This window comes from Arachis ipaensis, chromosome B06 (genome assembly GCF_000816755.2).
Source record: "Arachis ipaensis cultivar K30076 chromosome B06, Araip1.1, whole genome shotgun sequence".
Classification (NCBI taxonomy): domain Eukaryota; kingdom Viridiplantae; phylum Streptophyta; class Magnoliopsida; order Fabales; family Fabaceae; genus Arachis; species Arachis ipaensis.
In genome coordinates, this window is record NC_029790.2 from 95,733,079 (window position 1) to 95,755,302 (window position 22,224).

At 41.2% G+C, this 22,224-nt stretch overlaps 1 long non-coding RNA gene across 1 annotated transcript in view; it reads left to right on the plus strand.

The window, feature by feature from the left end:
- LOC107604656 overlaps positions 8,401 to 22,224 on the plus strand; it is a 19,071-nt gene continuing 5,247 nt past the window's right edge. Inside the window, exons 1-2 of the long non-coding RNA XR_001612327.2 lie at positions 8,401 to 8,936; positions 19,020 to 19,025. This is a non-coding gene — a long non-coding RNA (uncharacterized LOC107604656). The remainder of the gene's footprint in view (positions 8,937 to 19,019; positions 19,026 to 22,224) is intronic.

A 22,224-nucleotide genomic window follows, 5' to 3' on the forward strand; every position in this document is an offset into this window, starting at 1 on the left:
AAAATACAATATTTTTGTAACAAGTTATTTATTTGCCACAAAATTCAAAGATTTTCTGTAACTAATAAAAAATGTTGTTTCAACATATTAAATGTAAAACTTCAAATTTTTAAAAATTAACATAATGAGTTATTTATGATTTATTATATTTATTTAAGATTTTATATTCAAAAATTTATTTTATTAAAAATATTTAAGTCAATTTAATGATACTTTGAATTTAAAATTACATTAAAAATTAAATAATTAATTAAAATTACTAAATTTTAATTTATCCAAAAATTTCTAATTTTACATTTTTTCCAAAAACAATCCCTAATTCTCAAATTAAAAATTCTAACTCTAATTTTATCCTAACCCTATCCACACTCACTCACTCACTTTAACCCTAAACCCTTCCAACCGCCACACTCTCTTTCCCCAAATTCACACACACAACACAAACACAACACAAAAACACACGCACAGCAAGAGAAAGGGAAAAACGGAGAGAGAAAGAAAGGAAAAGAAAGGGGGAAGCTGGAATCAGAGAGAAAGAGAAGGAGAGGGGGAAGAGGGAGGACAGCGCCGGCGGGCATCACTGCCGCCGCGCCGTCGTGTCGCCGTCAGGAAGGAGGAGACGTTGAGCGAGAGGAAGAGCTCCACGAGGAAGGAGAGCCGCTGTGCCTCTATCGCCGCCGTCAGTTCGCGTTCTTCTGTCGCCGAGGGAAGTCGCCGCCGTCATCGTCTTCATCGCGAGCGGGTTGTTGCCAGCTTCCACCGCCGTCGCATCTCCCATCACGGACGACGCTGAGGACGCACAGGAGAGACAAATGCATGGAGATTGGAAGACGGAGGAAAAACGAGGAGGCGTTGTTCGCCCTGCTGTGCCCAGTCGCCGTTTGTGGAGTCACCGTCGTTGCCGCTGTTAGGGGTTGCGTCATTGAGCCCCTGTCACCGGAAAACAGCACTGCCTCGCCGGGATTCACTACCGGTAAGGGCGTTCTCCCCTCTGATTTTGATTTCCTTTAATTTTTGGGAATATTGTTGTCATTGATTTCCGTCAGGAGCTTCGGATAGGAGGGAAGGGCAAGCTCAAGGGAGTTGAGGAGCAGCTAAGATTGCTTAGGAGCTCTGTTGTCATAACCAAAAAATTTTCAGCCACTAAGATAACTTGTTTTATAGAGGTATGCAAATTTGTCTTGTTTTGTTTAGATGGATGCATGTGGTAGTGGAATTGAGGTGAGTGGCTTATGAACTTTAGAATGTGACCATTAATGAGTTTCCAAGATCTGTTAAAAAAATGGTAGTCAACTTTCTAAGTGTATAAAACTCCCAAATCGCAATTGCTTTTCACTTGGAACCAATTTTAGAACTCATGAATTTCATATGCAGTATTGAAAGAATAAGCAAAATTTTCTGCATTTATTTGTTTGTTATCTATAGATTTATTAAGGAACGAAAAGAAAAGGATCCAGATGTTGAGATTGTAGTTGCTTATTGAGTTCTACTTTCTATTAAGAAATTGACCATAAGGGGGATATTTGTGTTTCTTATTGAGTTCTACTTTCTATTGTTAGTTGCATCTCTAATTTCTTTATTCTCTTTTCTTATGCAGCCATACCCATATTTGCATATCTGCAACAAGGATTTTCCATCGGGTATATGTCTCTCATAGAATGCTTTAATCTGTGTGTCTATGTATATATGTTCTCTAAGCAACTTCTGCAAAAATCATTTATTGGAGTTTGGAATTATTTAGTTTTTGCAATTGGACTTTGTTCAGCAATTTCTTTAAACGAGTACCATAGGAGGAGCATTCGATTATTGGATTTTGACAAATGAGTGAGGTATTTGGAGGCAGCAGGAAATAGCGTATTTCTTTTTGTCAATGTTTCAAGAAAAACACTGATGATGGTACTTCTGTATTATTTTATGGAACAGTTATCTACAACTAGCACTTGACTATATGGTCTTTCTTATTTAATTCATTTGTTTGGTTTAATTTGTTGAAATTGAAACATAACAAAACGGGTACCATACTTCGTACTTTTTCTCTCAATACTTTGTATGTAAATTTGTCTTGTTTTGTTTAGATGGATGCTTGTGGTAGAAAATGTTATGTGATCATAACAAACCGCAATTGTTTTCACTTGGAACCAATATGAGTAGTTTGGTTTATGAGCCTAGTTGTCCCTTGTGAAGTTTCAAGTCATTTGGTTCAATAGATAAAATTGTATGATTTTTGAAATAAGCTTTTTGTGCAAAAATTATGTAAAAATTAATAAATTTGTACATTCTTGTTTTAATTGTAGTATGAAGTTAAAAACCCTAGTAATTCACCATAAACTTATAGTTATATGATAATTTTTATATGAATTTACTAAGTGATTGCACTTTCTAGCCTTTTTATTGTGGCACCCTATTGTAGTAGCAACTTGTGAAATTCCTATAAAGTTTCATATTAACCTGATTGAGTTGGAACCAAATCTGGTATAAGAATGTGATCCATAGAGCATCCACACTAGAGTTTGGAACATAAGAAGCACTCTGTGAATTTTTTAAAATTTTGAGAAGTAGGGTTGTACTTTGAAATATTATTGATTTGATTTGAATTTAAGCTAGTGTTTTTTGGTTGGTGAACTTTTCAGGTGTTTGGCACTTGTGTGGTACTTATTAGAAGTTTCTCCATGAGAAAGGAGCTCGATGGATATGATGCAGTTTGTAATTCTTTGTTCATACATGATGGAACTTGTATGAACATGATGGTGTGTGGCACTTATTACATTTTGGAGATTTATAATTCTTTGTATTTCTTGTCCTATGTATCTACATTAGGGTTCTTCCATGTGTCTTGTTAGTTTGTACATTAAAGTTTATATGTTGAAGATTTATAAAACAATCTTAGTTAAATAAAAGATATTTGAACTATTTATGTTATTATATATTATATAAATGTTGACTTGCTGAGTAAATTAGTTTATATATTAATTAATTAAAAAAAATATAATTTGGCAAATTATGTGTATAATTTGTATTAAAAAATTATTACAAAATAAATAGTGTTTTGTAACTAAAGAAAAAAATGTTACAAAATCAAGTTATATTTTGTAACAAAATTTTATGATAGGAAAAAATATAGAGGAGTGCTATATATACAAGTCTTTTTGACTTACAAGTCTTACAAGTTACTAGGCCTTTTAATGCGTTATTCAACGTTTCCTATTTTCAAAGCACTACACTCAGAACGGTTCTTCTTCTTCTTCCTCTTCCTCTTCCTCTTCCTCTTCCTCTTCCTCTTCTTCTTCTTCTTCTTCTTCTTCTTCTTCTTCTTCCTCTTTCTCTTCCTCTTCCTCTTCTTCTTCGTTTTTTTTTCGATTTTCATAGTTTCTGAAATCAAGCTTTGAAATCGTTTTGAAGAAGAAGAAGCAGCAGAAGATGAGGAGAAAGAGAAAGAGTTCTGAATTATGCAACGAATTTTGGGTGTATTTTCTTAAATACTTTGGGTGTATTTTTCATAATCCTTTGGGTGTATTTCTGTAATCCTTTTGAAGATAATGGAACTTCAGAAATACACCCAAACGATTACAGAAGTACACCCAAAATGATTACAGAAATACACCCAAATGGTTATAGGAATTTACTCAAACGATTATAGAAATACACCCAAAGGATTACAGAAAATACACCCAAATGATTTAAAGAAATACACCCAAAATTTGTTAAAATACATCTTATGCATAATTCAGAACTCTTTCTCTTTCTCCTCCTCATCTTCTACTGCTTCTTCTTCTTCAAAAACGATTTCACCATGAAAAATCGAAAAAAAAAAGATAAAACAGAGAGAAAGAACGTAAATGAAGAAGAAGAGGAAGACGATGAAGAAGAACGTGCAGAAACGAAAGAAAAGGAGAAGAAGAAGAGTAAGAGGAAGAAGAACGTGCAGCAAGAAGAAGAAGAAGAAGGAGAAAGAGAAGGCAAGAAACGAAAGAAAAGAAGAAGGAGAAGACGAAGAGGAAGAAGAATGGTTCGAAGCGTGTTTTGAGCGTTAGTTTTAATTGAACTTGTAAGGCTTACAAGCCTTAATCGCTTGTATGCCAAGAATTACTCAAAAATATATTGTCACCAAAAATATTTTGAAGATCAAAATTTGTTATCACTTTTGTAATAACTTTTGGTTTTTTGCATCAGAAAAATTTGTTACAAAATATTACTTTGAATTGTAACAATTTCATTTTTTGTTACAAAAACTTTTTGTAACGGGACATACTGCAATGGCCCTTTTTTTTGTTACAAAATCCTTTTGTTTCAAAATATCGATTTTTTGTAACAATATTTTTTGTTACAAATATTGCTTTTTCTTGTAGTGCCACTTCTTGCCAAGGGTCCTTTTTACTATTTGATTTCTATTTGCATTGCTTTTAATTAATTGCTTTACTCTTAATTCCTTGCATGCTTGTTTCAATTCTTGCTATTTACATTTCTTGCCTCTCTTGCAATCATCCAAACCTCCATTTTCCTCCCATAGTCAATAATTGTACACTTAATTGCAACTCCTAGGGAAGACGACCCGAGGTTTAATTACTCTCGGTTATTTTGTATTGGATTTAATATTTTATCTTGAGAATTCATTGTTGGTTTGGACTATGCAACCAATGAATTGATTCTTGTCTTTGATTGATTCCAAACTATGCAAGAATTCTCTTGTCCTCAAATTTGGCGCCGTTGCCGGGGATTTACAATGGTGTAAAGTTATTGGCTATTATAAATATGTTAATATGTAAATAGCTTGCTTGTTGGTTGTCTTTGTTTATGGTTAGGATTGGGATCCCGGAGGACATCGGACATTCTAGCATTGGTGGGGAAGTCAAGCACAAGCCACCATAGTAAGGGCTCTCCCAATTGTATAACTTAAAGACATTAAATAAAAGTTCTTGGTAACATTATTCTAACTCTTTTCTTTTTGTATATATTTTGACTTAGTTGCTTTTTGTTATGCTTGGTTAGCTTAGAATTAGTTTAATTTTGAGAATTAATGGATTAATTTTGGTTTGGATCATGAATTTATGGGTTCTTGCATGTTTTAGTGTTGAGTTTTTGATTGAGCTAAGGTTTGGTACCTTAGGAATATTGAGAAAAAGTTTTTGAAAAACAAGGCATCTGTGCGTACGCCATGGTTCTGAAAACCGAACTGGATCGGCTGGTTCAACTGGGTTAACCGGGAACCGGTCACCTAGCCGGTTCGAGTAAGCCTATAAACCGCTTGGCAAAAAATAGGTCACAGAACCGGTAGAACCAGCGGTTAACTGGTAAATCGGTAGAACTATTCGGTTTTTTGGCGGGTTTTTGGTTCGATAATAAACCCCCAAACGGCGCCGTTTTGTTTAAAAAAAAAAGGGAAAAACGGCAAAAGCAAAACTGAAGTTACTAAACCCTAATTCCCTAAATCAATCCCCGTAACCCATCTTCTTCCCAAACACATCTCTCTTCTCTTGTCTGAGAACCATAGAAGCCACCAAGAAGTACGCCACTACATCCCGCCGCACCGCATCTCGTCGACACCGCAGCCCCCACCGCGTCACACATTGCCGATCTCCCTTTCTGTGTGTTCGCCGATGTCGTGTTCTCTGTAGTCGCCGTTGCTCGCCTTTCATGTTATCCTCCTCGTAAGCATAAACGGTAAACCCATCTTCTCTCCCCTCTTCTCTGAAGACTGAAAGTGAACCATAGAAGCCACCGCAGCAACAGTTTTGAGCACTGCAGCCCCACAGCCCCCACCGCGTCTCTGTAATCGCCGACCTCGCCTTCTTTGTGTTCGGCTATTCGCCGGTGTCGCGTCCTTGATAAAACCCGTTTTTAGGGTTTATCATGTGTAGATTTTAAGGGTTTTATCAATGATCTTCCACGCTTATTCATATAAAACTGCATGATTTTATGTTCCTCTCCCTACTTTGTCTCATAGATGAAAACATGCTTCTTTTGCATCAAAAATTGATATATTGTAATCCTCCTCTATTACCATTCGATTCCTTGATCCGTTTGTTAAGTGGTTTCAGAAGTTATAGGGCAAAAATGGCTAAGAAGAGTGAAGGAAGCATGCATGAGTGGAAGTAGCATAGAATAAATTAAAGTTTTGAAGTTTGGGCATGGGCGCATGCGCGCACCATGCGCCTATGCGTAGGTCGCGAAAAATCCCAGGGGTGCGTACGTGTACTGTGCGCGTACGCGCCGATGTGTGGACGTGATTTTTTAAAAGGAAAATGTGACCAGCGATTTTAGGGGATTCCAGGCCCAGTTTTGGAGCAGAATTTTGGAGGGAAAAGCTTAAGAAGACCAAGGATTAGAGGGGTTAGGACAATTAGTCATAACTCTAGATATTTTGAGTAGTTAGTTACATTTTGTTTTTAGAGAGAGAAACTCCAACTTTTCTCTAGGATTTCACTTTCTCCATTGCAATTCTCCTTTGATTTCTTGGTGAGATCCATTGCTAATTCACTTTTACTTTGATACAAGTTGTAGATCTACTCTTCTTCTACTCTCAATTAATGCTCTTTTGATTCAATCTCTTAGATCTAGATTTGTGACTTTGCTACCTTGAATTGTGATTAATGAATTGAGGAATTTCATTCAATTGCTTGATTATTGATGATTGTTTGGATTAGATAGCATTAATTCAATTTTTCTTCTCTCAACTACATCATGTCTTCTATGATTGCCTACCAATTGTTTGTGATAATGACAACCCTAGATATGGAGTAGATTTCTCTCACTTGGCTTAGGGGTTGAGTTATTGGAGACACTTGAGTAGTGAATATCAATTGTTGACTAGGAATTGAGAATTGCTAATCGACTTGGAGTGCACTAAAGCTAGACTTCCCTAGGGTGAGACTAGGACTTGTGACTCAAGTTAGTTACTCTCACTTGACTTTCTTTTATTATTAGGGGGTTAACTAAGTGAAGCAATAATCAACTCTTACCACAATTGAAGGAAACTATAATGATGGAACTTCCAATAATTACCCCTTAGCCAAGACTTTTATCTCAATTAATTGTTGTTTACTTTTGTTAGCTTGAATTCTTGCACCAACTCTCAAAACCACAAAAGACTTCCTAATCAATGATGTGTATTCTAAGGCAATTCCTAGGGAGAACAACCTGGGATCAATACTCTCAGTCATAGATTTTAGAATTGTTTGATGCAATATTTGCGTGTTGGTTAGACTATACTCACGATTGGATTCATTACTAATTTCTAACCGGCATACAAATATTCCCGTTCATTAAAATGGCACCGTTGCCGGGGAATTGCTTATGTATGCCATTCTATTGGTTAGTGTGAATATTTTAATATGTGGATATTTGCATTTTTCTCTTGATTGTTTGTTTGTTTGATTCTTAGTTAGGATTAATCTTTGTTTAAATACCAATTGATGTCATGAGCTTCTTATCTCCTTCATTGTATGACGCATTCACTACCAAATCCGAGCTTAGCCCCATTTGATTCGGAAATTGAAAGAACTTTGCTTCATATTAGGCAAGCTCGGAGGCGGTTAGCCTTTGAGGAAGGTGAAAAGGTTCTTACCAATTCACCAACCATATCACCGTCATCCAACGAAGGCAATAATTACTCTTCCGTTGATACTACTAATAGTTCTTCTTTTGATCTAGGTATTGACGATATGGCTGCTCCAAGGAGAGTTACTCTCAAGGAAGTGGGTGCTCTGAATTTTTTTCACCAACCTCTCCATGTACTTCATCCCAACTTGAATGCAAACTTTGAACTCAAGACCGCCCTCATCAATCTCCTACCAAAGTTCCATGGACTTCCCGCATAAGATCCAATTAGACACCTCAAGGACTTTCATGGTGTGTGCTCAACCACTAGGCGGGAAGGATCCGATGAAGTGGCCATATGGTTGTTTGCCTTCCCTTTCTCTCTTGAGGAAAGAGCCAAGGAGTGGTTTTATACCTTACCTAGTGATGTTGTCTCCGATTGGGACTTGCTTAGGAGAGAATTCCTTGATAAATTCATGCCCGTAGAAATGACGGACAAGCTAAGAAAGGAGATCTCTTGTATTGTACAAGGTAAAATGGAAAATTTATATGAATATTGGGAGTGGTTCCACAAACTTCTTGACTCATGTCCCAACCACATGATTGACACTCAAGTATTACTTAGCTATATGTGCCAAGGCATGAGGGAGCAAGATAAGAATCTATTGGATGCCTCAAGCAACGGTTCTTTGCCAAAGTATAGGATGGCAGAGGAGGCATGGCAACTCATTACCGACTTGGCCGAGTCCACTCAACATGCTAGACGGAGAGTCAACCGCCCAAAGGCCATGAATGAAGTCTCTTCTAGTTATTACTTCTGCAGGAGCTACGACGTCATTCCTTGCGGCAACCACTGGAATATTACAGAACGATCTAAAGAGGGTCATAGCTTATTCAACTTGCAGTCAATTAGGCTATATGATCTTTGCTTGCGGCATCTCTAACTATTCGGTTAGCGTCTTTCACTTAATGAATCACGCCTTTTTCAAAGCATTACTATTCCTGAGTGCGGGTTCGGTGATTCATGCCATGTCGGATGAGCAAGATATGCGGAAGATGGGGGGGCTTGCCTCCTCGTTCCCTTTTACCTATGCCATGATGCTCATGGGCAGCTTATCTCTAATTGGATTTCCTTTTCTAACTGGATTTTATTCCAAAGATGTGATATTAGAGCTCGCTTACACTAAGTATACCATCAGTGGGAATTTTGCTTTCTGGTTGGGAAGTTTGTCTGTTCTTTTCACTTCTTATTACTCTTTTCGTTCACTTTTTCTAACATTTCTAGTACCAACTAATTCATTCGGGCGAGACATCGTAAGATGTCATGATGCGCCCATTCCTATGGCCATTCCTTTAATACTTCTGGCTCTCGGGAGTCTCTTTGTAGGATACTTGGCCAAAGTGTGACCCGTTAGCCCATAAGTAAGTACTGTGATGAAGCGGCTGTTGCTCACCCGACACGATCGTACGAGGTCACAATTCACCCAAGACGATCATCCGGGGTGAACAAGAATTGGGGATCGGATGCGGGTGAAATTCCCGCCAATGGCTGAGATGTTCAGTCGACTCCCTCCCCCTTTGTGGGGGTCCGGACCCCTTACGAGTGAGCAGAAAAGGGAGGAGGAAAGAGGCCCTGGCGAACCGTCATAATTAGTTAACAAGTGTAAGCTTCGCTGCCCGACAGTATGGAGTACTGACCACACCGAGGGACAGGCCCTGAAGCGAAGGACAGGAAGGAGCGGAATCAATGTGTTCAAATTTCTGGCCTTGCACCGACCATCTAATGGACCGTGGACTAAACGGCCACTGCCTGAAAGAAAGGACTATGTCCCGTGGACCGCCGCCCCCCCCACAAGGTACATCTCGCGCCTATGGGCCGCTATAACTATCCAAGAAGACACTCGAAACTGGAAGGATACAAAAACCCACCCGGTGGTATACTTAGTGTAAGCGAGCTACAAGTCCCACGACACAGGAGCGGGATTCTCTAAAAAGCCAAGGTCGCGGGTGGCCAAGAGGGCCCACTTGGAGACTTGGGATCTCAGCAGAAAATGGCTTAAAGCCGGCCGATAGGCGAAAGAGAATCAACTAGTTTATTTCTGATCTGAGTAGGCTTAGAATAGGGAATACTAGAACCCTGGGAACCGGGGCCTGAAAATTACATCAACTCTAATGGTTACCCTTTAGAGAAATAGGTAATAATTACATATAATAAGATGGTGACCCTTTTAGGCTCTTTTCGAAGTAAAGGAAGGTGATAGCATAATCTTGCTTGACTAGCACTGGTACCGATTCTGCGCAAAACAGATATTCTTGGTATATTTGTCCAATCATTCCCTTTGAGAAAGTGCCACAGCCTATTCTAATTAGCATTAGCAACTCCTTCTTTTTCCGAGTTGGCTAGCTCTTACCGGAAATACCAGATAAGAAGAAGTCGATCCACTTTAAAGTCAAACCACTTCCTTGGACTTGGAACCCGCTTTGAAGTGAAGTTACTTGCTTGTAAGCTCGTTCCACTCTTCTATAAGCTGGATTGACCATATTATATTGGATCCATTTTTTGGGGAGGATCTTTCCTTGTCTTTTCTCTCTTCTAGGGCTGTTAAGAAAGCTAGAAGCACAGCTGGGAGTCACTTCCTGTCTATAGTTAGCCAGCTCTTAACTTCCTGTCTGGTACCTGCACAAAGCTCAGCACTATATGAAGCAGCTGGCTGATAAGCATAGAAGTTAGAGGCAGTCTGCAATTGGAGTCTTGTTTACCGTGACCAAATGGGGAGGTATCACCACGCAATTGTACGTGAACATGCTGAGGTTATTCTCTGTGCTGGTGCCATTGGAAACCCTCCGCTCCTGCTGCTTAGCGGCATTGGCCACAGGCCTTATCTCTCTTCATGGGGAATTCAAGTGGCCCATCAAATGTTAGCATTCAGATCGATTCTCACCCCCGGCCAAGGTGGAACAGAACAGAGGAAGAAAAAACACAGATAGAAATCGAATCGAGGGTCCAGAGGAGAATTGGCCATTCAATCTTGTAAACTCATTGAGACCACAATTGGAAAAAGAGATACGAACGGAGAGGAATAACCAATCGATGAAAGAACATGAAACCATTCAGTTTCCATAGAGGTACGAGAAACGGTTGGGGGAAATGAAGTAGAATAGAGTTCCAGGGCATCCGCCGAAATATCTTATTATGAGATTGCCATTCCCATCCAGTCTGATAAAGTATAAGCAAGTCAGGCAGAAGCCGAGGATTAGGATTTGATTACCCTGTAAGGAATAGATATTGAATATAAGGCTGTAGGCTCCAGTTAAGCAGTAAAGGAATGAACTCTTGGCACAAAGTCTAGAAGTTTCTACATCAAATAGATCCGTCTTGGATTAGGTCGGCATTTGCCTTAGCCTCTTTCGCTCTCTCTTTGTAATCTGGTCGGACTTATAGCTTTCTTTCTTGCCTTTGAAGAGGAGTCAGAGAATAGGCTTTCAAAGCCGTAAGCAAGAGAATAGCCAGGACTTCAGTCAACTAATGAGGCCCAGTAAATTGGAATAGAATGGATTGCTTTCAGATCCTACTTCATTTACTCAGTCAGATCATGGATTTGGCCTTCTCTTTCTAGATGCAGTAGTCTGAGTTTGAAGCTAGCTCCGTCCGGCTTGGCTTGGCTTCTATTATTTCACTTTAAAGACAGAAGACTTGAGGCAGCTATGACTTCTTTCCTCCGAAGTGGGAATAATGAAAGAGGTGGGCTCTTCGCGCCCGCAACTAATTGATCTTTTCTTCTTCCCCTGGGAACTCAAGATAATGACTGACTTAGAGTTCAATCCCGTCGTAGTCATCTTCCTGCCTTTCTTTAGACGACCCTCCAGTGCTTCCATTTTTCCTTGCTTCCGCTGTAATGGCCTTAGAAGCGAGTAATAGGGCTAAGGAAGAGATTAGCCGGTATGAGCTCACAACTTCAACTGACTCAAAGATGACTACTGATGAATTCCTCAAGTGTAGTAAGATCATCCCTTAGACTGGTAATGGATTCCAAGGTAGACGGATTTCTTGTTTTCTCCCCTCTCTTTCACCCCAGCAAGTATCCTCATAATCCATAATCTATCTTTCCTACCTAAGTTTCGGGGGAATTGATTGGATGATCTTCTTAGGCATTGACTCAGTAAGTTACCACCCCAGGCTTTAGTACGTGATTAAGACTGTCTTGGAATCGATTAAGCGGGACTTGGTTGATAATCAATAGGCCTAGCACCGCAAGATTCTTTCTTTCGAACTGCTTTTCTTCCCTCTCTGACTTCCAGAGCTTTATCATTTATCAATATTAAAGTGAAGTCCCCGTCAACATACGAAATTTCATTCTTTCCTAGCTTTTCAGATGCAGCACTAAGGACTAATAGAAAGTAAAGAGTCAAGTTGCTAAAGTAGCTCTGGTTGCCTTATCTGTCTTTCGTTATACCTTGTATCCAGTTCGACTAGTGAACTTACTTCAGGGAAAAGACTGTAACGAAAAAAGAGAGGAAGAAAAGTCACTTTTCTTGGATTAGAAAGATAGGACTTTTCGGAGCCTACTTCATTTGCTCAGTCAGCAGCTTCTTTAAGGCTTTAGTCAGACTTCCCGCTTATCTCTCACAGGATTGGGGGAATATGTAAGAGATGATCTCAGGCAGGCTTAAGTAAGAGAAAAGGCTATCAGAGTCCAAAATCTTAGGCTGATAATTAGGTCTGATCTTTCTAGGGCTGTGACTCAGAAGGAAAGATATTCTACTTCATTTCCTGCCTTATCTGATGCTGGAGGGGGCTAATAAATCGGTATTAGTCAGTCTGTGGTCTAGACTTCTTACTTCCTGGCAAAGGACAGGATGGCAATACCAATCGATATGGACTGATCATCTGCCTTCTGAAGGGCTTGTATTGCTTTATGCAGGACGGCCTTAACACTTTTTCGAATGACTTCTCTCCCTTAACAGCTGAAGTCAGGGCTGGCCTGTCTGAGCCTTCTAAGTAGTGGCATGTCTGTCTGCCTATGGGAATTCTCTAAAAGCTACATCAAATCCTTAAGATAAAGTCTAGAATTTCTAAGCCTACAACGACGACTATTGAAGACTAACTATTAGTCTCTCAATCCCACGAACAAGCTAATCCTGAGGTCTAACTAGAAGATAACTTTCTTCCCAAGGCCTAGCTGAATAGATTCATTAAGGGCTTTGAGATAGCTACATCATCTTAGACTATAGACTGTTGCTTTTCCTCAGATTTCTTTTCAAGGTATTAGTAACGAAGGCATCAAGAGTGGTTGCCTTCGTAGCTGCGCAGCCTTTATGGATACTTTTTTCGCAGCTCAAGTTGCTTCTTATATTCTCTACGGCATTGACTTAAACTTCTTTTATTCCTGTAGCTCTACTGATAGGGTCCCTGAGCATCGGCAGCGAAAGAGTTAACAACCCTGCCCCGGTCATGCTCCACACCCGTGAAGCACTCCCTCCAACCTAAGGGACTGGGGAAGCCTTTGCCCCCTACGCTTTTAGGTACTACGGCCTACCACAGGACTGAAACAGCAACTATCGTCACTTCCCCACACCTGTGGGTAAGTGCCTTGCTTTCAAGACTAATAGTAGAAAGTCTATTACTAGTATACTGTAGTCCTCTATCACTCGGGAACCCCACCCTCACTTGACTGACCCTGCGGGGCTTTCCCTGCGGGGCTATTACACCTATTCCATTCCCGGATTCTTGGCTGTTGTGGAGAATCCATTCCTTTGTTTGTTCATTTATGAAGAAATCTTGTCCGAAGGCTTCAATCCATTAGCCCTGCTTTCTAGCAGTTCAAGCAAGTCGAAAACCATTTATTTGAAGTCATGGATACTATAGAATTACATTTTATAACAACAATACAGATTGGAAGGCAAGAGGCCCATTATCAGCTAAAGCCTAAAAATAGGTTGTTTCCTTGTAACTAGGAGGTCTGTCCGGTTTAGATACTCAAGTCTATAGTGAGAAGAAATCACATACAGTAGTAGAAGCCCAGAGAGAGCGTGCAGCTCATAAGGATAAGGTTGGATCCATGCTTTGTACATCCTCATAGGTTGGGAAAGATAGGTAATGAAGGCTCTTACTAGTTATAAGCTTAGGTCCATAAGAAAGAAAGATCGATACTTGTTGACTCTGTCTCCTTTGAGAACACTCCTAGCTTCCTAAAAACTCAAAGCGGACAGAGGAGATAGCTATGAATGAAGCGGAAGACAGATGAGCGGTTTGGGGAACTCGTCTCTCGGGCTAGGCTCTCTATTGATTGGGCTGCGATCAACTGAAGAAAGAAAGAGCTCTTTTGTATATACATACACAATGAAATGTACGAAAGATGGCTATTAATCCCAGCCTCTGAGAGCACTCTGCATTGAAAAAGAATTCGATTTCGGGGGAATCGTTGAAAGAGCTAGACTGTAAAAAGGAGATTTCAGATCCTGGATGCGCGAAAGAATCTACCTCAAAAACCAGTGATTTAGCCTCACAATCTGACTTATGCTGAAAACTAGGATTTAGTCCCACTTCCCCGATGCTTTGGAAAGGAGTACAAAGCTCTAAGCAAGAGAATTTCTACGAGGTTAAGCTTAGGAATAAGACTCGAAGTAGGATCAAAGCATACGCACCTCAAAAGTCCAAGCCAGAAGAAAGTTCAATATATACAAAGGCAAGCTAACTTCTAAGAGGGAGTCCAACGACTTAGTCTACAAGGAAGACACCAAAAGATAGCTTTCCCCTTCAATAGGATTCTAGAGCTTTCAGGATCGGGATCAAAGAGAGAAAGACCCAATTCAAGAGATGATTAGGAATCCCTCACTTTCTTGTGGAGGTGATCATAGGGGTCCCACGCAGATGAATGAGGGGCTGGTAGTGAGAACCTCATCTTTTTGAAAAAGCAAGCTCAGATGAATGTCGATTGACCGAAGAGGACAAGAAGGACTACTTGATAGAACATGGGGAGCCTACCACACAGGACAGGAGTGGACAGAAAAAACGAACCTGAGCTCATGCCCAAATTGACGAGTGGATCGCATTCTCTTTCATAAAAGAAGGATTCCCCCTACGAAAATGAAAATAGGACTGTGGGAAAAAGATGCGCTATATCGACAAGGCGAGGAGAAAGCAGCCTAATGGGAATAGCTCCAAACCAAAGCAGCCCTCCATCTCGCATATAGAAATGGTTGACAGGCAGACCTATTCATGATATCGAATAGGAATGATAATTCTCAGGGGATACAGATATGCCATGCTAGGATGAGCTAGGCTTTCAACAGCATAAGCCACCTCCCCAGCGGCTTCCCTCCAGTGCCTTTGACTATTGCTACGGTCATCAACCGCAGCATTGAATTGAGACTTTCCACCTTGCTTTGGACTTGAATGGATCTACTTCTCCTCTGCCGGATCGATCTTCATTAAGAGGGTCAACCCAAGCTATTGCTCTACCTCCTCCTCATATAAAGTCAGATGTTATGGTGGATTTGGAATCCCTAGTAGTAGACCAAGAGCTCCTGTTGGGGAATTCGGTTCTTGGTCTGATACATAGGGCAATCCACTCGAGTATGCGACTGCCTAAAGATGATAGACCTGCATGCGATTGATAGAAGGCTTCGACCCCCGGCACGCATCTCTTTTCTTCCCACGATGTAAGCGAACGAATGGAACCAAAGGATTGTTGACTATACTTATACGATATTACCTCAGATTCCTATATGCTTTAATAGAGAGAATATCCCAGCTAGAATAGCCATAGGATATAGGATAGACTAAGCAATGATTGGCCTTAGCGATTCTTCACTCTGTGTTCATAGCTAACCAAGAGTGAGCTTATTCAAGCAGATATGCGACAACTCTCGCTAATCAGTCTTGACTGGGGGAAGAACATCTGATTCACCAATAGGCATAAGAACAAGGCAAGAGAAAGTCCCAATCTAAACTTCCTCCTTCGCCTTCGCTTAGTAGCACTACTCTTGCTATAGGTTAGGGAGGGCTTATTTAGCGCATAGCTAGTTGGAAAAGCTCAAACAACGACTGGGGAATTCTCAAGCTATGGGTCTTCCAATCAATCTTTGTGAGAAAGCTCTTTTCCTATATGGGTAGGGACAAGAGAAAGAAGCAGGAATGGTCTTATAATTAGGGAGTCCAATTACATTAATTACAAGAGTAAGAAGAATCTAGGATTGGATCTTTCAATGCCAACCTTATGGCTAAGGGAAGTGAAGACAACTCAAGTGGTACCCTACGCCCTTTCCCCCTTTACCCTCTCACTCCCTAAGGAATGAAAGGCCACAGCTAACTTGGTCCAAACCACCTGAATAGGAATGAGATCTTTAATTACACCATAGAATAGAATAGTACATGCTTCTCTTCCTCGAACTAATGCGGACACAACGCAGAACCCATATAAATGGACCAAAAAAGAACCCCGAAACAGATGCACGCGAATGATCCATCAGGGGAATTTAAGTTTCTGAGCTAAGCTACCCACAGAATCACCTTACGATACAGTAAACGATTTTCGAAAGAAATGTGCTATTCTTCTATCATCTTTCTCGAAAAGCCAACAAAGGGACCCCCAACCATGGGAGGATATAGCGCAGCGCCTTGTTTTGGAAAGTCCAAATAAAGAAGCTGGTGTAGGCGCGACAAGAGCAGACTTCCAACGTTTGCTTTTTGAATTACACAATCCAACAGAAAGCGACGTCTATCTTCGGGTTTTACAAGCTCTCGAGAAGCATCCCCGCTAATGGGGCAACCGTTACTCTTGGACAAATTCGCCAGCCACGAGGGCCAAATATCGAAATGTTAATGCGTCTGCAGCCGTTGCAGCTAAAGAAACGGAGGACTCTAATGCAATACCAAGAGATATAGTAATTATATCCCCCGCTCGTGGGAACTCAATCTAAACACACTAACTCCTAAAGCATTAAGTCCATACATCAATCCTCAAGAGAATGCCTTTCAACGGCAGCATTTACTCTAGCTTCTACTTCCGAAGTCAGAAGCCGTAAAGAGATTGATTTCATTACTATTGAGATTGAGAGCTGAAGTCTTTCTATTGAGCAGAAAACCCAAGCAAGTATTGATATTTAGAGTTACACGTCCTTAAGCTGCAAGCAGCAAGTAGTATTAGAATACAGGCAGTACTACTTAGACAAATAAGCGGGAGTTAACTCATTCTAGTTACGAAAGCCGTAAACAAAGTCATTTGATTAGGAACCTTTGAAAGCGGAGTTCCCCATCCCTGTTAATCAATTCCAAAACCCTGTAATTCGATTACTATTCCCTCACGCCACTGAACTACTATATAATTTCTTCCTCTTTCCCGGAACTTACTTCGGAAGTAGAAGCTATAGGCGAAGACTTTCGCGGCTTGCTGTTAAGTAAGGTTTAAGCTAGCTACTTGCTTGTTAAAGGTGCTTGCCCCCTAGCTGGATATCCTTTACTGCATCTCCTAAGAGCTGATGATGGAATGGACCACACACCTTTCTTCCTTGACCTGGGGACTGATTCAAATGCAGCAAGGTGGTAGACCATTTCTTGAGAAAGTGGGGCACTTAATTCCCCCTTAGCCGAGTGAAAACTCGGATCCGCCTCAACAAGTGTGGAAGAGGCGGGGTCCCCAATCCCCCTATTCGTCTAAGGGGTTGCAGGTGCCTCATTACTATGTAAAGAGTCTCCATCCGGTTTCAAATTACAGCACGAGAAAACACAATATTTTCTTTTTTTATATTGGTAGTAGTAGTAATTGTTCCTGAAGGGGGTACCTGTCCCCCCTCGCAGCAACCTCTACAGACCCCTAGTACCCCTCTCAATAAAGCTAAAAAATCTATCATCATTCTTGTCAAAGAACTTGTAAATTCTTTTCTTTCTTCTTTTGCTTTTTTGGTTTTCTTATTAAAGGAAGGTTTCAACCTGGCATAAGCTAAGGTACCCCGCTCATTGGACTCTTTGACTTGGTTGGGACTGTAACCTTGAATTAGTGGGGAGACTGCTGCTACTACTATTTCCTCACTGAGGGAGAGGTGGACGAAGGGTGACGTAGGAAGTAGTTCAAGCTGGCTTGTAGTTTTAGGCTATCGATTGGTCAACCGCCACTCAATGTCTGGCTTTAGAGCTTTCTTGAGCAAGTCGGTGGCACCCTACTATCAGTGTGGATTTTTGATCTATTTCTGAAAAAAAAAAGAAGGGATCCTTATGCTCAATTAGTTGAGGACGCACAACAAAAAACTATCCAAATCCAGGGTGTAATAGACGAATTGGAAGAAGAAACGTCTTCCATAGACAATGTGGATGAGATCATAAGGAAGTTCTCAAATAAGCTAAGAATCCAAAGTTCCTCTTCCTCCTATAAGGAAGGCGATTTGCCGACAGAACCAGAATGAACCGCCGCCGTGAAAGAGGTAACAAAAGAGTTTGCAATGTCGAGAATGAAACTTATTTTTAGTTGAGGGCCCCTCTCCTTAACTTATCGAATAGGGGCGAGTAGCTTCACCCCTCTCCCACATGGTCGAGTGGCTTTGGAAAGATAGTTCGCCAGGTCTGTCTATTTGTATACATTGGCAAGAGAAGCCTAGGTACCCATTCGCCGGAGTGAGGTTTGAAGATGCTCGAGCGAAGCGAGAGGAAGGAACAAAGTAACTCGACCGTAAGGGAGAGGAGAGGGAGAAGAAATCCAATACCAAGAGTGCTATAGCAAGCTATCAGGTGTTGCAACCCGGACTCCCAACAATTGAAGTCATCATTACGTGCCCAACATGAGTGGGCACCTAGGTGTGAGCAAAGTCAATCCGGGAAAGCAAGCCATTTTTAGCTTCCCTATCAGATAATTCCTGAGTCAATACCTGGCTTTGAATAGTAGGCGGCATAAAGACCGTACGGGTGGTGCGAGTTCATAACTCCTTTATAAGAGATAGGGGAGAGATTTCTTTCGACCTCGGGTTATTCGATTTAAGCTTAAAAGAAGGTTGTAGCAGATGGAATTTTGAGTTCTCAAGAAGACATTGCCAATCACTTTAGCATTCTCTCTTTGCCTTAAATTGGAGAGTGCAGCAAGGTGCAGGAGGAAAGAGGGAAGGATTACTAACCTCCAAGCTCTTTCCTTATAAATGACTAACGAAATAGTTGAGGATTCAATGATCCTATTCAAATAATATAATGAAGTAGTTTAGTAAATGGAAAGTTTTTCTATTATGCAACATGGAGACTATAGTGCAGAAAACTACATTCCCTTATGTTTAAGAACCTCTTGCCTGGCATGTACTGTCATGTCCCTAACCAGGGAAATGACTTAGAATCGTGATAAGGATTTATTTCGAATAGCTGGTAAATTCATTCTCTTAGTCCGTGGTAGTTCCATTCCAGCCCACCTAGTGCCCAGTCATGCATTTTTAGTCTTAAGCTAAGCGCTTTCCATCTGCCAGCCATCCATCTAAGGTCAGCCCTGCCCTTTTTGTTGGCTTAGAGCGAGTATGAAGTCAGCGAGGAAGAAGAAGAGAGGGAATGCCCGGCTGGGCAGGAAGTTTACTGGTTCGCTAGAGCCAGGGAACGAGCACTCAGGGATTAGCATAGAAATGGAAGGCAGAACAAATCCAAAGGCTAATCTGACACTCTAATAATCCCAGGAGAGAAGAGTAAAGATCCTCTAGCCTGAGTCTCAAACTCTGGTATGTAAGGGAGGAGTTACAACACCGGCAAGTCTCTAATGTGGACGAAGCCATCAACGAGGCCGAGTCTTTGATGGACTTTGCCCATGCTAAGGGCAAGCATAAAGAGGAAAGGGGCGAAAGCCACTTGACTTACAGGAGAGGGGCAGTCACGCCAAAGGTGGGGGAGACCAAGGCAGTGACAAGGAGACGCGACAAGAACGTGTCAAGGCTCGTGAGGACGGGAATGAGTCCGATGGTAAGCAGCAAAGGCTTTTGCTATTCCAGAGGGCTCTCCCTGCTGGCTCAATGTATGCTATAGCTCCAGAAAGTGTGAGTTTGGCCCCAGGATAGAGAGAAAGGTAAAAGAAAGAGGAGAGTGATGTTTCGTTTCAAGTTCGAGATCTCGTGTAGGTATACATGAGAACAGAGAAGTGTCCTACGGATTCAGAACCGGAAGGTCAGAAAAAAGTTGGAATGCTAGAAAGAAGAAAGGCCGGCTACCAGAGGAGCTATTCTTAGATTATATTAATTCTCTGAGTGGATTTTCGGAGCAAGGAGAGGAATTTGGGACAAAGAGGATAGGAAATGGAGCTGCTCTGCAGATGAATTCCCGGTGCATGTGTTCTTATTCTCGAAAGCACTCCCAGTCTCTCCCCAGCGCCGGGCTAAGATAGAAAGGCTGGTAACGGCAATGAAAGGGGGTGTGCGTGTCTATCTTTCCTGAGCTAGTGGCATATCGATAAGAGTCATATGCCTCGCCTCGAAGAGAAAGGAATCCAAATCCAATCCCTAAAACAATTCCGGTAATCAGAGCTATCGGCATTACCGCTGTGGGAGGGGCGGAAGAACTCCTTGCCCTAAGACTGACTGAAGAAGATGGCATCAAGCCCGATTTCATCCTACTTCTATGAGCAGACGATTACTGAACACTTTCAACAGAATGCCTTTGTGCGGCAGTTACTATTTCCGGTGAAGAGTAGCTTTCCTTGCTAATGTACCCGGTCTAGTCTCTAGAGGAGCCTAGCCTTTTTCCTCAAATGTCATTGCTAGCAAGAGCAGAGAGAGAAGAAGCAAAAGCATTACCACCGATCTTTGATCGCAATTGAAGAAGAATATGCTCTTACTGTTCTCGAATGCCCTCTTGCTGCAAGAATGCCTTGTTACAGATAGAAGCAACTGACATAGGGAAAATCGAATGCAAGGTAACTGAATGCTTATCCGGTGTTCGGACGAAAGAATCCCCTGCTCTTGTTCGAGAATCTGCTTCTTGAGAATCAGCTATGGGACGTCGAGGTAGTGCTAATGCTAGCAGTAGCAATAGGGTAAGGTAAAGCAAGGAAGGGAATAAAGATGGCATAGAATCATCTATCGTATCCGCAGTTGATGGTGTTGGAGGAATTACCATTGCTATTAAATCAGATGTGAGGGAGGTTTAGCCTAGCCCCTAACCTATTAAGTAAGAACAGATGCGCGAGCCGCTCGATTATATACGATCTTGGAATAAAGGGATTGAGAACTACTGCTTAGGCGAAGATTCGCTGTTTTCCAGCTCACTCTGTCTTGAAACCTAACCTTACCACAGGATACCGACTTAACACGGTATTATCAGCCCATTTCGAAGTAACGCGCTGGCTGCACTCCTTAAAGGAAAAGGTTTTCCAGTAAGGACAGCCTATCCTATAAACCTAGAAAGTCAAGTTTTTTTAGCTCTTTCTTTTCCCGATTGGTTCTGTGTCAGGTAGAGCTTTGCCAAGGCGTAAGTTTTCTTGATTATCCACGAACAGGGCTTGGGCTTAAGAGGAGCGGAGCCTTTGAATCAGATCCTAGCCCCGTTAGGGCTAGGGCAAGCAACCACAAAAGAATATTACACTGGAAGAGACTTGCGGTCTATATACACTGAGACGCCCTTTCAGTAGAAAACTTGTAAGTATTTATTTAGTTAGAGTCCAGCTGTGATTGAGACAGAAAAGAATGGTTTAGACTCCTATTTACCGGGTATTTAGAAAGGAAAGTCTTTGAAAGCCTTTACAGCAGTGGGATATGCAGCAGTAAATTTAAGTAAGTCAGGGATTTCCTTCTCCTCAGCTGTGTCGGATGCAACTGATGAAAGACCAGCAAGAAAGCAAGCAGTCATTACTTACTATCAAGTCCGGAAGAAAACCATTTGGAAGGGACCGGAAAGCCTAAGAATTTACTAATCCCGCCTTTGATTCACTTTCCACGCACTCATATTATCTTCGCCTGTGAATCACCTCATCATCAAAGAGATTATCTTAAAATGCCCTTCAAATCCCTCCGGGTAATTAATTAATTCCGAAAGCCCTTAAAGCGCAGTTCCTAGTTCCTGCCTAGTCCCTAACTTCCTCGAGTGCTACACTACAAGTCTTTCTTCCTAGTCTAAATTACGTAGGCCTCAAAGTAAGTAAGAAGGAAGCAATTAATCTTTTTGTGGAGTTGCTTTTCAACAGCTTCACGTTAAGTCCAAAGCCGTGGCTTACTGCACACTCTATCAGACAGAGTCAAAGTATAGAATGAATTAGTGACAGACCTGGGAATCTTTTTGTCTTATGTCCTTTCATAGACTGACATCTATAGAGTCCTTCGTTAAATGGTCGCAATCAAAAAGAAGCGCTTAATCTTCCTTACCCGGTACGGTAATCTCTTCCTAATGCCTGGACTTCCTTCTAGTATTTATTTTATTTACTTCACTCTAAAAATTACATATGTAAAAAGAGAAATCCTGTATGTAATAGGCTAGAGTCAAAGCCATTGAATTGATGAATCTGATCCTCTATCCGCTAACTTCTCTTTAGCCTCTGACTGCCTAATCACCGGAGGCCTGTCAGTCATAAGATCGGTTGAAGACTTCTATTGACTTGCATTCCCTTACTTCATCAGATCAAGCAGCAATTTAGTAGTCAGATTGACTTACACTGGTTGTTGGGACTATAAGGCTCCTATTCACAGCCTTTGAATTCCGTCCTCTTACTCTCTTTCTATTGCAAGTCGTACTTGATTGAAAGAAGG